Genomic DNA, 13,068 nt, shown 5'->3' on the forward strand with positions numbered 1-13,068 from the left:
GAGGCGGAGGTAGATCTGAACCCCAAGAGACAAGAGAAGGACCTGCAAGCAACTAGAGGGACAGGGGAGACGCACAGACCGACCTGTCCGCTAGGCGGGCCTGGCGGGCGGACTCAAACACCGCGACTAGGCGGGGCGGAGCAGGGGGCGGGTCCCTGCCCCTTCCCGGCCCGCCCCTCTCCGGGGCGTCACGTGGGGCGGGCGGAAGCGCCCGGCGGGGTGGGCGCGCCCCGCCTGCGGCCGCGAGTTGGCTACGGCCGCGCGAGTCAGTGGCGGCGCCGGGACGTTGGGTCCCCGGGTCTCCGCGTGGAGTCTTCGCTCAGAACAGGTAAGTGCGGCTGCCGGGACCTCCCCGTCCACCGCCCCTTCGCCAGGTGTTGACCGGAGTTTCCCCATTTCGTAGAGGGGAACGCCGAGGCCGCGCGCCGGTTGTGCGCCTGGCGCCTACTTCCGCGAGCGTTTCTCCTGGGGCAGTTGTCTGCTCTCCTGTCCGGTGATGGGGATGAGGGTCACCACCTGAGGATGCGCGGGTCGGGCCAGAGTCTGTGGGGAGGAGGGCGAACCAGCGGGTCAGGGGGCTTCCAGCTATTAGTCCTTTGGCATGAAGGTACCCAGGAGCCGGAGCCAGCCCACCCTCGGGCGCTTTGCTTTTCCCATCTGTGGAATGAAGGCTCCCACCTCGTTGACTGCGGAGACCCTTGCAGCTCTGCAATTTCGCATGACCCTATGCCCTGGACCTGGGGCTCCAGTGACCTTGGGCAGACTACTTCCGGTCTCTGCGCCTCAATTCCCCACCAGTAAATGGGGGCATGGCCTCCCAAGAGCCCCTACCTGGCCCAAGTGTGTTCACTGAATGGGGTCAAGCCCGGAGTGGGTTATTGGCACTGGAGAAAGCAGGCTTGGAGTGCAGCCTGGGGGGCATGGGGTGGTGTTTGGTCCAAGATCTCCAAGGGTGGTTTTTGGTGTTGGGGAACGCTCATCAGGAGCGGTCACAGTATGGTTTCTGGCATAGGGATTTCCCTCCCCCAAATCTCTTGTCCTGGGGTGCCTCTCTTGATCCCCAGGCTTGGTTCCAAGGGGAGAGGGGTGGTTGCTGCAGGGTGGTACAGATTTGTGGAGGTACTCTGGTAGGATTTGACAGTGTACTGAGCACCAGTGTCCAGACTGAGGGACCCAGGATGTCTGTCCTTGGAGAGCAGAGAGTGCTCAGGTTAGGGGAGACCTCCCAGCAAGCTCATTACAGGGCAGAAAGATCCCAGCAGATCTGGAAGACAAGTGCAGACAGGTACTGAGATAGAATCAGGGACTGGAACTTTTGGAGGCCCAGGGAGAAGGGGATGACTGGAATGGGGTTTGGCAGTGAAGTGGCAATTAACAAGGGTAAGGACCATCCAGAGGACAGCACAGCTTGTGCAAAGGCAGGAACTTTCGTGGTATATTTGAGAAATGGCAAAGGGGATGGGTATGGCTGGAAGGGGTAGGTGGGGCAAGGTGTAACAAGAATTCATCCCCATGTCCCATGGCTAGTTGGGGATTGTCCATACCCTGGCCTGGGGGACCTTGCCTCCTCATTTACCACTTGCTCACAGGAGTTGGGCAAAAGGAGGTCGTTCCAGGCACAGTCCTGACAACTGTGGGGTGAGGTGGAAGTGGGCAGAGGCCACCTGGGGCCCCGACTGCCCCCACGCTTCATCGCCCCAGCTGCACCCCACCCTCCAGCTCTCAGGCTCCAGTCATGCTTTTCTGTACCTGAACCCTCAGCCCTTTGTGCAGGTTGCTTGTCTTCCCCATCCTCCCTCTCCAGAAATTTTCTCTCCATCCAAAAATCTTCTAGGTCCTTCGGGACTTCACAGGTGGGCTACTTATTGCCTCTTCCTCCTCACCTTTCAGTCCTTCATAGTGGCACAGCTTGGGAAGGGCCTCCTTGGAGCTCTGTGGAGAAGGGCCTGTAGAGCCGGGGGATGACTGAGACTTGGGGTAGTCCCTGTACAGCCATCAAACATTATGTAACTCTGCAAGTCCCCAAACTTCTCAGAGCCTCCATTTCCCCATCTGCAGGGTGGGGTGATAAGCCCTGGTCTCATGCTCTAGAGACTGCTGGGGCAAGAATTGGGCCTGAGTGAAAATCTTGTTCCCCCCAATGAGTGTTTGAATGAAGGAAAGAGAGAACCTGGAGGGAAGGGGTCAGTTCAGAAGGGTAAGGGGCCTCTCAGAGTCCTAGGGACTAGTGGTGGACTAGCCTAATACTAACACTAGGGGATCAGCTAAAGAGAGGGGAGTCCCCTCTGTCCTCTGGGGCCCTCTCCCCTCCCACCCCACTCTTCCTTTAGCCAAGCTCAAAGCCAGCCGGCTGATGCCCAAACAAGTAGCCTCTGTTCCCAGGGTGGGGGGAGGGGAGGCAGGCCCTGGGCTCTAGGCCCGCCTGTCCAGCGCTGACCCTGCCATGCACCCCTCCCTCCTGCCCTTCTCTCTGGATCTTAACCCTTGGGATCCTGGGGTGGGCCTTGGGTGGCTTGAGGGCTTGTACCCCTTGCTGACCATTTGTCCCCTCCACCCAACTTTAGGCTCCCAAGGGTTCTGTTGCTGCAGGAGGGCTGCAGTAGGACATGAGTTGGAAATGGAAAAGGAAGGAGGGATTGGAGGTGGGAGGGAGACTGGAATAGATATGGTCATGGACACTCAGATACCACTTGGCGCAGAAGTTTTTTTCACAAATGGGGAGACTGAGGCCAAGAGCCAGAGATCAGACCAAGATCAGACAGCGAGCCCTGGTGGGTGGGGGTCAGGACGATCCGACTGCTAGTCTGGGCCCTCTTGGGGAAAGAAGAGGGAAAGGGAGGGAGCTCTGTTTGATTTGAGCACCCGTCCTGTGCCTGACGCTTTACATTTGCACTTTATTTAACTTCATATCATTCCGTGAGACGGGGATCACCACACAGTAACATGGGGGAGAAACAGCCTCAGAAAGCTGCGTAATCACATACGTGAGAAATGTCAGTAAATAGGCAAATAACACTGGTGTAGGCACTTTTATGTATGTTAACCACTTTCGTCCTCCCCAAATAGCGAATAAGTGGTAGAGGCAGGATCAGGCAGGCGTTCCTTTGCCTTTTTAGGCCTGACTTCCCCTCCCCCAACTTGACCTTACCCCTTGAGCTCAGTGCAGCATCCGGCTCAGTGAGGGGCTTTCCCTTGGGTGGTGGTCCAGGCAGCCTGGAGCAGAGTGTGACCCCAGCCGAGCAGACCCAGCCCTCCCTGACAAGTAGAGTTCAGTCCCTTGGTGGGCTCTCTCACCCTCTCCTCTGGTTTCAGTCTGGCTGGCCTCAGCCCCCTTCACAGCCCTATACAGAGGAGTGTTTCATATATCAGGAAGGGGTTCTGTGCTAAGGGGTCTGCTCCAAGGATCTCAACAGCAGGAAGATACAAGGGGCCCTCAGAGATCCCCTACAAGCACACGGCCCACAGAGTTCAGGCCCTGCCGCTAACTCAACACCAGTCCCCCAGCCCTGATGAGAGGACATCTTATCCCCTTACCCCTGCCCCCATCAGGCCCCCAGACCTGTACATGCCAATGAGGGCTCTGGGGAGGACAGCCCAAAGAGGCTGACGACCCCAGGTGTCAGGGACGGCCAGGGGGTGGGGGGACAGTGCCTGGTGGTTCTTCCATGTGACCTTCCTGCGGAGTTTTTCCTCTGTCTCAAGCCTTTGGAACATAGTTGAGAAGGGAGAAGGTCTGTCCTATACTCAGGACATCTGCTCCAGACCATTGGGACAATCTGAGTGGCTGGGAGGGGATGTGGAATTAAGTGACCAGTTCAGTAACAACATTATTATTTAATAGTAGTAGTAATAGTGGCAGTAGCTACTGTTTCTTGGAAGCTTACTACGTGCCAGGCACTGTGGAAGCATTTTTTTTGGACTGATTTAACCCTCAACAGTCTCGTGGGGTAGGTACCATTCCCATTTTACAGAGGAAACAGGCGCAGAGAGGTAAAATAATTTGCCTAAGATCACCCATTACAGAGAAGAGCCAGGAGTCCGAATTTCTCCCTCTTCACAGTGAGAGCTCTGAGCACTGGGAGACATGCCGGCGGAGGAGGTCCAAACCCTTTTCTACCCTGGGAGCTCCCAGTCTGGGTGGCGGGCCACATGGTCAAGTGACATTGCTGGCAGCCGGCCATGGGGACGGCAGGCCTGCATGGGCATCCTGCTTGTAGACGGGACCGACTGCAATCGAGTTCTGAGCCCCCCACAGGCCCGGCCCCCAGACAAGCCCCTCTTGGAGGTCTGCTCGCTGCTCTCGTCCTGTCCTGTCCACTCCGGGCTTTGTTGAATACAGTGGCTCTCCCAGGTCCTGTTTTGCTGATGAGGAGACTGAGGTCAGTAGAAGCTAAGGGACTTGCCTGTAGTCTCTCAGCCGCGGAAAGTGAGAGCTGGAACCGATACCCAGGCAGAGGCTCTGAGGCCTGCATGCCACCTCCCTGCCTGGGGCCTGGTCAGGGCCTCCTGGGCCTCTGAAGCCCTGACTTCCCTCAGACACTGCCCACCTGCCTTGTCGCAGGGCCCAAGTCTTTCTCCCTGACCAAACTGAGTCCTCTTAAGGTGCCTGGGATGTGGTGACTGAATGAACAAATCTGGGGAACATGGTTCCAGAGCCGCGAGGCCAAGAAGCAGGGACCCGCTGTGGTCAAGAATGTGGNCAGGCAGAGGCTCTGAGGCCTGCATGCCACCTCCCTGCCTGGGGCCTGGTCAGGGCCTCCTGGGCCTCTGAAGCCCTGACTTCCCTCAGACACTGCCCACCTGCCTTGTCGCAGGGCCCCAAGTCTTTCTCCCTGACCAAACTGAGTCCTCTTAAGGTGCCTGGGATGTGGTGACTGAATGAACAAATCTGGGGAACATGGTTCCAGAGCCGTGAGGCCAAGAAGCAGGGACCCGCTGTGGTCAAGAATGTGGTGCTCAGTGCCAGAGGGGTTCAGAGGAGGATTCAGGGGTCAGAGAGGCCACCCCCCCCAACCACAGCAGGAAGTAATGTGGCAAAATCCTCCTCCTTATTATCTTCATTGTTGTGAGGGCAAGGGGGAGAGAGAGAGGAGGATTGGGACCTCTCATGGCCACTCCTCTGTCTCCATTCCCAGGGTAAGAAACTAGAGGACACATCTGGGGAAGTCTGGCCTGGCCCTACTTCCTTCTGGCTGGGCCAGTCCTGGAGTGGGACAGCCCCCGGGATGCGGGAGCTGCCACTGCATCTTGCTACCCCGTATGCCTGGGTCTCCTACGCCTCCTTCCCTACTGCCCCAGAGGGCACTGCCTTGCTCCTAGCATTCTCTTCTCCCCTCGCCTCCTTCCACCATAATGCCAGGGCCAGGGCTCTGAACTCAGCTTCTCTTGATCTTCACAGAGGGAGCAGGAAGCAGCAGCTTCCACACCAGTCCCTAGGTGTGGACAGATCAGGACAGGAATGAATCAAACAGAGTGGGTAAGGTGAGGTAGGGGACTTCTCCATTCCTCTCTCTTCCCACCCACCCTCTCCCCACGTTGAGCAGCTAGGATTTTAGGATCCTGAGTCTGAGATTCTAGGTAGGCATTGGGGATTCAAGGATTCCAGGGTTTTGTGTGCTGGCAATTCCCAGCTTCTGAATTTCTAAAATTCTGGGTTGCAAGAGCCTGCAAGGCCTTGAATTGGGCTAGGTAGCCTCTGAGTTGAGGCTGAGTCCTATGCCACACCTTGGCTGGCCAGTGCCAGACAGACAAGGCCCGGAGTTTCTCAGGGCCGCTTCTAGGGGTCAGTGGCATAGCCGGACTCTAGGCTCTGTGTGCTCTCTGCACCCACCACCCCCAGTGTGAGCACCCAGCTGTCGCCTTTCAAGAAATCTGAGAACCAGACCCTGGAAGGGATTAGGTGGTAGCAGAAGAGATAGCCGTCTTGGTGGGGAATGGGGAGGGAACAGGCAGAGGCCAGGCATCCTCTTCATTTGCTGGCGGTGGGGCTGTCATCCTGGGTATCAGGACGGGGTTGAGGGGAGGCCCAGGGAGGGCTGATGGCTGGCTGCATCACAGAGCAAGGTCTGGGTCACGCTGATGGGTGAGCCAGGTCCTCCCAGGACCAACATGGAATGTGGCTCAGCAGGCCCAGGTGAGTCTTGGAGGGTCAGAGCTAGGCTCCAGGGCCATGACAGACTGGTGGACAGAGACCTGAGCCTGGGCGCCCTGAGGGAGGCACTGCCCCTCCTCAGGGGGCAGGGAGGCTGGGCCTTGGCTCAGGGCCTTCTAGTGTTTTGCAATGCTGCCACCCTCACCCACTCCTTCTGGTGCCCTCTGAGCCTGTGGGCATAGCAGCCACGCTCAAAGGGCCTTGGGCTCGAGAGTGGGAGCTGCCTTGTGGGAAGGAGGCCTGTTCCCTCCCCTGAGAGAAGTGCCTTCCTCCTTGGAGACTTCCTGGCTGCGTGTGTTCCTTGCTGGTTGTGCTTCCCCTATCCTTCCTGCCGCACATCCCTCTGGGCAGGCCCTGTGCCTGTGTGTGCTCTTGGGCCCGGACGCATCCATGGAGGACCTGTGATTTTGCCTTTGTGCAGGTGTGATCAGTGTTGATGTCCAGTTGGGGTAGGATGGGCTGGGTGAGGCTTTCATCCATATGAGCAGGGACCTTCACCCGGGCAGGCCACTGTGAGTCTGCAGTGGAAATGCCAGAGTTTGTTCCCAAAGCCAACCCTAGCCTGGTGGGGGAAAAGGGACCTCCGGAGAGCAGGTCGGGGACTAGGTTTTACCGGATGACAGCAGGACCGCTTTGGAGTGGGGTCTGTCTTGCTTGCTGAAGGGGTGCCGGAGCCTTAGCTGCAGGCCTACCTCTGCCCTCAGACTGGGGCTCTTCCTCCCCCTTCTGTCCCCTCAGCTCTGAAGATGGATGTACTGAGCCTAGGGAGGCCAAAGATCCAGGGAGCATCTAGTTCTTCTACTGGTTCTGTTCCTGTTTCTGTTTTGGGACATGAACCAGGACACTCATTTGCCTCTGCTGCCAGTGACCTGAAAACCCACATTTCTCAGTGCCGGGCCTGCCTAGCCCAAGTTGGGGGCGGGGGGTTGCTGTGGTATCTCTGAGATCACCTGAGGGGACTGGACCCTCCCCGTTCTTCCAAGGAACAGGCTAGTGGAAGGGGGTCCAGTCTGGGGGGCCTAGGCCCTGGTCCTGACTTGTCCTGTGGCCCTGGTTAGTTTAGTTTCTTGCATCTCTCTGGGGTTCACTTTCCTCTTCTGGAAGAGGGGGAGGGTTGGATAAGGTGGTTCCCCGACGCCTAAGGAGCAGGTGGTTGGTAGGTGTGGAGCACTGGGGGAGGGTGGGCCTGGGGTCTGGCAGGTGGGAGATTAGAGCTGTAACTGGGTGGGCACTAGGGGACCAGGAGGTGCCTGATCTAGGAGGCCAGAGGCCAGGTTCTAGCCATACTCCGGCCACTGATTGCAGTGTGACCTTGGGCAAGTTATCACTTGCCTGGGCACTTGATTTCCACGTATAAAATTGGGAGATGTTCATTCAGTCAACAGATGTTCACTGTGCCAACCTCAGGCTGGATGCAGGGGAATCAGACCCTGGTCCTGCTTTCAAGGAGCATCCAGCCAAGTCTGTGGTGAGAGAGTCAGAGATAGTGATATCCCAGTGTGATCAGGGTTGCGGCTACGGGAGTCAGAGACTGCTTCCTGGAGCAGGTGACACTTGAACTTGACACTTGAACTTCAAGTGAACTTGAAGAGCAAGATAGAGAATGATATTCTAGGCAGAGGGAACGGTATAAGCAAGGACCTGGAGGTCAAGTGTCAGGCAGTGGGAGTGGAGGGAACGAGATGGGAGAGGAGTAAGTGGCAGGAGCCAGAGGGTGGAGGCCCTTTGAACCCCACAGGGTAATAGTCATGGAAAGGGTAGGAAGGGTAGAGGGGGCAGGGCTGGTCTCAGAGACTCCTGGAAGTCTGGGCAGGTTCTAACCTGCTCTGGGGAACTGTTGATGAGTGGGGCGGGNGGGGGGGGGGGGGGGGGGGGGGGGGTGGTCTGAGAGTCAGCACTTCCTCTGTGTGGGTAAGGGCTCCCTGAGCAGCGTTTATCAGGCCTGCACAGCAGGAAGTGGCTGGGGCAGCTTCAGGTGGGGCAGCTTCAGGGGCAAGCCCAACCACAGAGGGAGCTAAGGAACCTCAGAGTTGAATCTTTCACTCCTAGAACTCCAGCCTGAACCTTGACACCTACCTCTTCCAACCATCCCTCTCCCAACCCGTGTCACAGGCCCCTGTCCCAAGCTCCTGACTGAGGTGAGCAGGCCTTTGTGGACATCCATTCATCCATTTCTCCAGGGCCGGACACTTCTGGCCACTGGGGATAGGGCTGGGAATGAGACAGTGCCCCCGTCATCTGGTTGAGGAGACTGACAATGAACAAATAAATGTGTAAGGCAGTAGTGTAACCCAGCAGTGGTACGCGGCATCCAAGTATGTAACCCAACAGTGATAAGCGGAAAAATGACACAGGGTCAGGGACTCATGGGGGCACATTTTTAGGTAGAGTGTTCCAGGAAGGAAGGTCTTGCATTTGAGAAAGTGCTAGAAAAAGTATGGGAGTGAGTCATCAGATGTCTGGAAGAGCATTCCAGGCAGAGGGGCTCCAGTGCCCAGCTCTGAGGTTAGAACACAGAGTCGGTTGGAATAAGAGCAAGAAGACAGAGGCAGTGGGGACAGACCACGCAGATGGGAAGTTGCTGGGGAGTGAGAACTGGTCAGATTTGGGCTGTGTTTGGAAGGCATGCACTTATTCCTCACAAGGCTGCATGGTGGGGCTCTCGTAATCCCCATCGTACAGATGGTGAAACGGAGACTCAGAAATTATGTGAATTCCCAGGTTTCCCAGCAGCCGGTACCCCTGTGCGCCCGCCTGGCTGCTACCATGATCCCCCCGAAGCGCCCTGCTGCCCTTCATGGCTTCCTGCTGTCTGGACAGTAAGAGCAGGTGTCTTAGCATTGGCCTTCAAGGCCCTTCTCGGCATGCACTCATGCTCCCTCTCTCTTGCCCACCCGACCCCCCGTGTGTCCTGCCTGCTTTCTGCCTGTCTCTGCACTGTCCCCTCTGAGGAGATGGAGTAGAAAGAGCGGCCCAGGCAGCCCTGGAGTCCGATGCTGGCTCCTGTGTTATTTCAGGCAGGTTACTTAACCTTTCTGAGGCTTGGTTCTTTCTCATCTGTAAGGTGGGCTAAAACCACTTTCTTGTCTGTCATGAGGATGGTATAGAATGTTCCACGCACTGTGTTTAGCACAGCGTCTGGTAGATGGTAAGCACCCCATAATCACCACCTTTTCTTGTTTTAGGCAGGGATGGCCGGGTCGGATAAGTGGGTTAGAATGTTCTCCGTGAGTTGGAGAGGAGAGGCCGAGTTGGGGAGTGTTCCAGTCTTCTGTCTGACTCTGCAGCTGGGGAGGCTGAGATCACACGTCACATTGGCGGCCAGAGCCTGTGTGGCAGGTACCCGGTCTCTCTCTCCTTTCCAGCGCCTGCCCTGCCAGCCTGGTCATCTCCACCCCATCAACACAGGCAGCTTCCCCCTTTCAGGGGCCAGCAGCAAGGGGTCTGCTTATCTTCGGCTTCTCCATTCCAGGCGCCACCTAGGGAGAGGGAGGTTCAGGTCCCTGTGCTCCTGGGCTGCTAGTTCTCGGGAGCAGGGGAGCCAAGGCTCTCCTCCTGGGTGGGTAGACACATCAGGTTCTGGGGCAGCTCAGAGAGGATGGAGTCAAGCAGCCTCTGTCCCTCTCCCAGGCCAGGGCCAGGGCTAGCCCTCAACCCCTCTAAGGTCCCAGCATGTGACTGGTTCTGTCCACTCCTGCTGCCTGGGAACCTATTATCAGCCCTGTATACTCCCACCCACCATGTGGTCAGCCTTGTTTCTTCCTGTTTCTGCCTCATTTATAAAGTGTTAAGAGCCCGCCCCCCATCCCCTCCCTGCCCCACCATAGGGGGCAGTGGACACAGAGGAGGATCTTCCTGGAGTCACCCTGTAGCACCTCTGGCCTCGCCCTGCCTGGGAAGCCCCCAGCTCAGGAGGGGACTGTCTGTGCCTGATGTCAGGGAACCAGACCAGAGCCCCTGTGCTCATGCTGGGAGTGTCCCAGGTCTCAGGTGCTGTGCCTGAACAGTGAAGGGCTGGGGCACAGGGAAGGTGGGTGTGGGTCAGGGCTATGGGGTCAGGCTTAGGTGAGGAGCTCTGCCTGGGGGACCGTTACAGGGTAGGCTGAAGGGTGTGCTGGCTGAAGGTGGAGCAAGGGCAGGAAGCAAGGAGGAGGGCCCAGAGATCCAGGCCTGCGGGGGAGGCGGGCTGGGGGGGGCGGGGGAGATGGGAGCAGTGGGAATGGAGAGGGAGGTGTGTGTCAAAACAGGGTAATGAGGAGGCTTGGGGGAAATGGGAGGGAGTGGCCCAGACTGATCCTGAGTGATCTGTTCGGAGGTGGGAGTACATGGTCGGCCACGGGGATTGGAATGTCACAGATTTTGACAAGGCCTAAACCCCAAATCATTTAACTTTCGGTTTCATTAATTTGCAAGCGAGGTACTCCAGATGGTCACACTTCCTTCCTAGCTGACCCTCTCCATGGTGGGGCTTGGCATGTGGGGGGCACTGGGGTTTGGGAGAATGTGGGTGACAGTCAGGGCTAGGGTGGGGTCAGATGCTGTCTAGAGGACAAACCACAGACTCTGAAGTCTCATGTTTACTAATGGACCTCAGTCCATTTCCCATTTGAAAGTCCCTGGGCTGCACTCTGCTGCTTGCCTTCACATCCTGATAAGGGGGACCTTATCTGCTAGGCTGTGTCTTAGACCTTGGGGAGGATAAGACCATGGTGGAGGGAGGCAGTGAGCTTTGGGTCTCAGTTTCTCATTTTCCAGTCCAGATGGCCCAGGAAATCAGCTTTGTTGATAACTGTTCTTAGTTTTCTTCCCATGTTACATTTAAAATCATAAAGCTACTTTTTAATAATGGTTTTGAGGAACAAACTGGGACAGACTCAATTCTAATAGACTTAAGATACTTTTATCATTTTGTCTTCTAGTTATAAAAGCGATACACAACTATGAGAACTTTAAACAGTGCAGACATTAAGGTCGTAGAGAATGATAGTCTTTTAAGATTGGGCGGGAGTGAGGGCTGGGCCTGGAACTGACCTCAGGGATGTCTGCTGTCCCCTAGTCTTGAATGCACCGTGGGCATGAATAAAACTGGTTTTGTATTTTTTTAGGGTGATGCTGAACCAGCCGCTCCAGGGAGGTTGTTAAAATGGCCTGCCTCTCATCAGGCCCGCTGTATGCGATGTGCATGTTGTGCGCTGTCCAAGGCCGTCTGGTTGGGAGGGGGTGAGGTGAGAGCTGGGAGAGGGGGTACTGTTACCTAGCCTATACTCTTTGCTGAGCTGCAGGTCCTGCTGTGGGGCTTCTCAAGGAAGAGGCATTTTTTTTTCTAATTTGCTCAAAGGCGCCACCAAGGTCAGAGGTAGCCTTGCTTTCCCTGGAGAGAGCGTGGTGGAGTGGGGTGGGGAATGTGCAGTGCCTGGGGCCACCCAGACAGAGGTCCGGGTCAGTGGGGTATCTGGTCTGGAGCCCTGCAGGGGGACGGGGCTGGAGGCAGGGTGTGATAATCGTTGGTGGCCGGAGTAACGGAGAGCTCCGGGGTGCTGCAGGGTCCAGACTCGGGCCTGGCTACAAGGCCAGCACCAAGGGCCCCTCTGGTCAGGACCGGCCAAGGCCTTGGGGCTAAAGAACAGGAAGTGTATGTCTTCGCAGCAGAGGAGTGAGCAGATGACGAGTGAGTGTGGTCTCTAGTACATACATGGTGACATGTCATAGTCATCTGGGTGACAGCTCTGCTTTATGGAGGGGGAAACTGAGGCTCAAAATGTGACAAGACTTGGGGCGCCTGGGTGGCACAGCGGTTGGGCGTCTGCCTTCGGCTCAGGGCATGATCTCAGCGTTGTGGGATCGAGCCCCACATCAGGCTCTTCGGCTATGAGCCTGCTTCTTCCTCTCCCACTCCCCCTGCTTGTGTTCCCTCTCTCGCTGGCTGTCTCTATCTCTGTCGAATAGATAAATAAAATCTTTAAAAAAAAAAAATGTGACAAGACTTGTCCAGCGCTTCAGGCAAAAAGTGATGGAGCCAGGACTGGGACCCGGACTTGCCTTGCATCCTGGAGGGTAAGGCTCTGACCTGGAGCCCTAGGGATTCACCAGTGGCCCCCAGCTCCCCACCAGGACACTGAGGCGCTGGGGCCCCGACTCATCCTTGCTGTCCTGAGGGCTGCTCCTGATCTGCCTTGGTCACTCTTGGGACCGCACAGGATGGGTCACACCATGGACGGGATGGGGCAGAAATCTGGTACCAGGGCAAGTGACGGGGCAGAGATTCGGAGCTGCGGCAAGGCCGGAGACTCTGGTAATTCTCTGGGTCCAGTATGCAGTGCCCCCCATCCCCAAGAGGAAGAAAGCAGGCTTCTTGGCCCTGGGGATCAATCAGCTGCCTGCCTGAGGGCTGCATCTGCTGCCTTGCCTAGCTGGCCTGGAGGGAAATAGCTGCTGCAGCCCGTGGGGGCCACTTCTGCACCCTCTGGCCGGGAGCCCAGCCCCCACCTAGTTCCTCATATCTAAGGGAAGTGTCTCCAAGGCCCCGCGCCTGGTTAGGGGAGTCCTGAGAACACCCAGGAAGGCGGCGGATCAAATGCAGCCCTGCCCATAGGTATCACTTGGTGATTGGGTTGGGGGATACCGGGCATCATGGGGCTCTGGGGGCGGTCGTACATAGGTTGTTGGTAGGAAGTGTGGGGCTGAAGGGTGTATGTGTGTGGTGGAGGGGCCGATCTTCTGTGCGGCTGCTGAGTGGTGTGAGAGGTGTGTGCCCCTGGAGGCGGTATGAGGTGTAAGTTTGTGGTGCGGGTAGGTTGTGGTTTGTCAACCTGGCCCGGCCAAAACTGCATGTGTACTTGTGTTCCCGTGTGGGACGCTCTGAGGGGTTTCCTGAGGTCTGGATGCTGGGCTCCCTGCCTAGCCTGCCTGGGGCGGGG

At 57.1% G+C, this 13,068-nt stretch overlaps 1 protein-coding gene across 8 annotated transcripts in view; it reads left to right on the forward strand.

Moving 5' to 3' along the window:
* The first annotated feature begins 178 nt into the window (after nt 1-178).
* The window catches only part of ARAP1 (ArfGAP with RhoGAP domain, ankyrin repeat and PH domain 1), a 62,419-nt gene continuing 49,529 nt past the window's right edge, over nt 179-13,068 (forward strand). For 7 of the 8 annotated variants that reach the window (XR_004627162.1, XR_004627163.1, XM_019807888.2 and 4 more), the window contains exon 1: nt 179-328. The gene's annotated coding sequence lies outside the window, so the exon portion shown is untranslated. Of the gene's footprint in view, nt 329-12,638; nt 12,744-13,068 lie in introns of those variants that run through there. The other variant, XM_034666385.1, reaches the window with a different exon arrangement.

This window comes from Ailuropoda melanoleuca, chromosome 8 (genome assembly GCF_002007445.2).
Source record: "Ailuropoda melanoleuca isolate Jingjing chromosome 8, ASM200744v2, whole genome shotgun sequence".
Classification (NCBI taxonomy): Eukaryota; Metazoa; Chordata; class Mammalia; order Carnivora; family Ursidae; genus Ailuropoda; species Ailuropoda melanoleuca.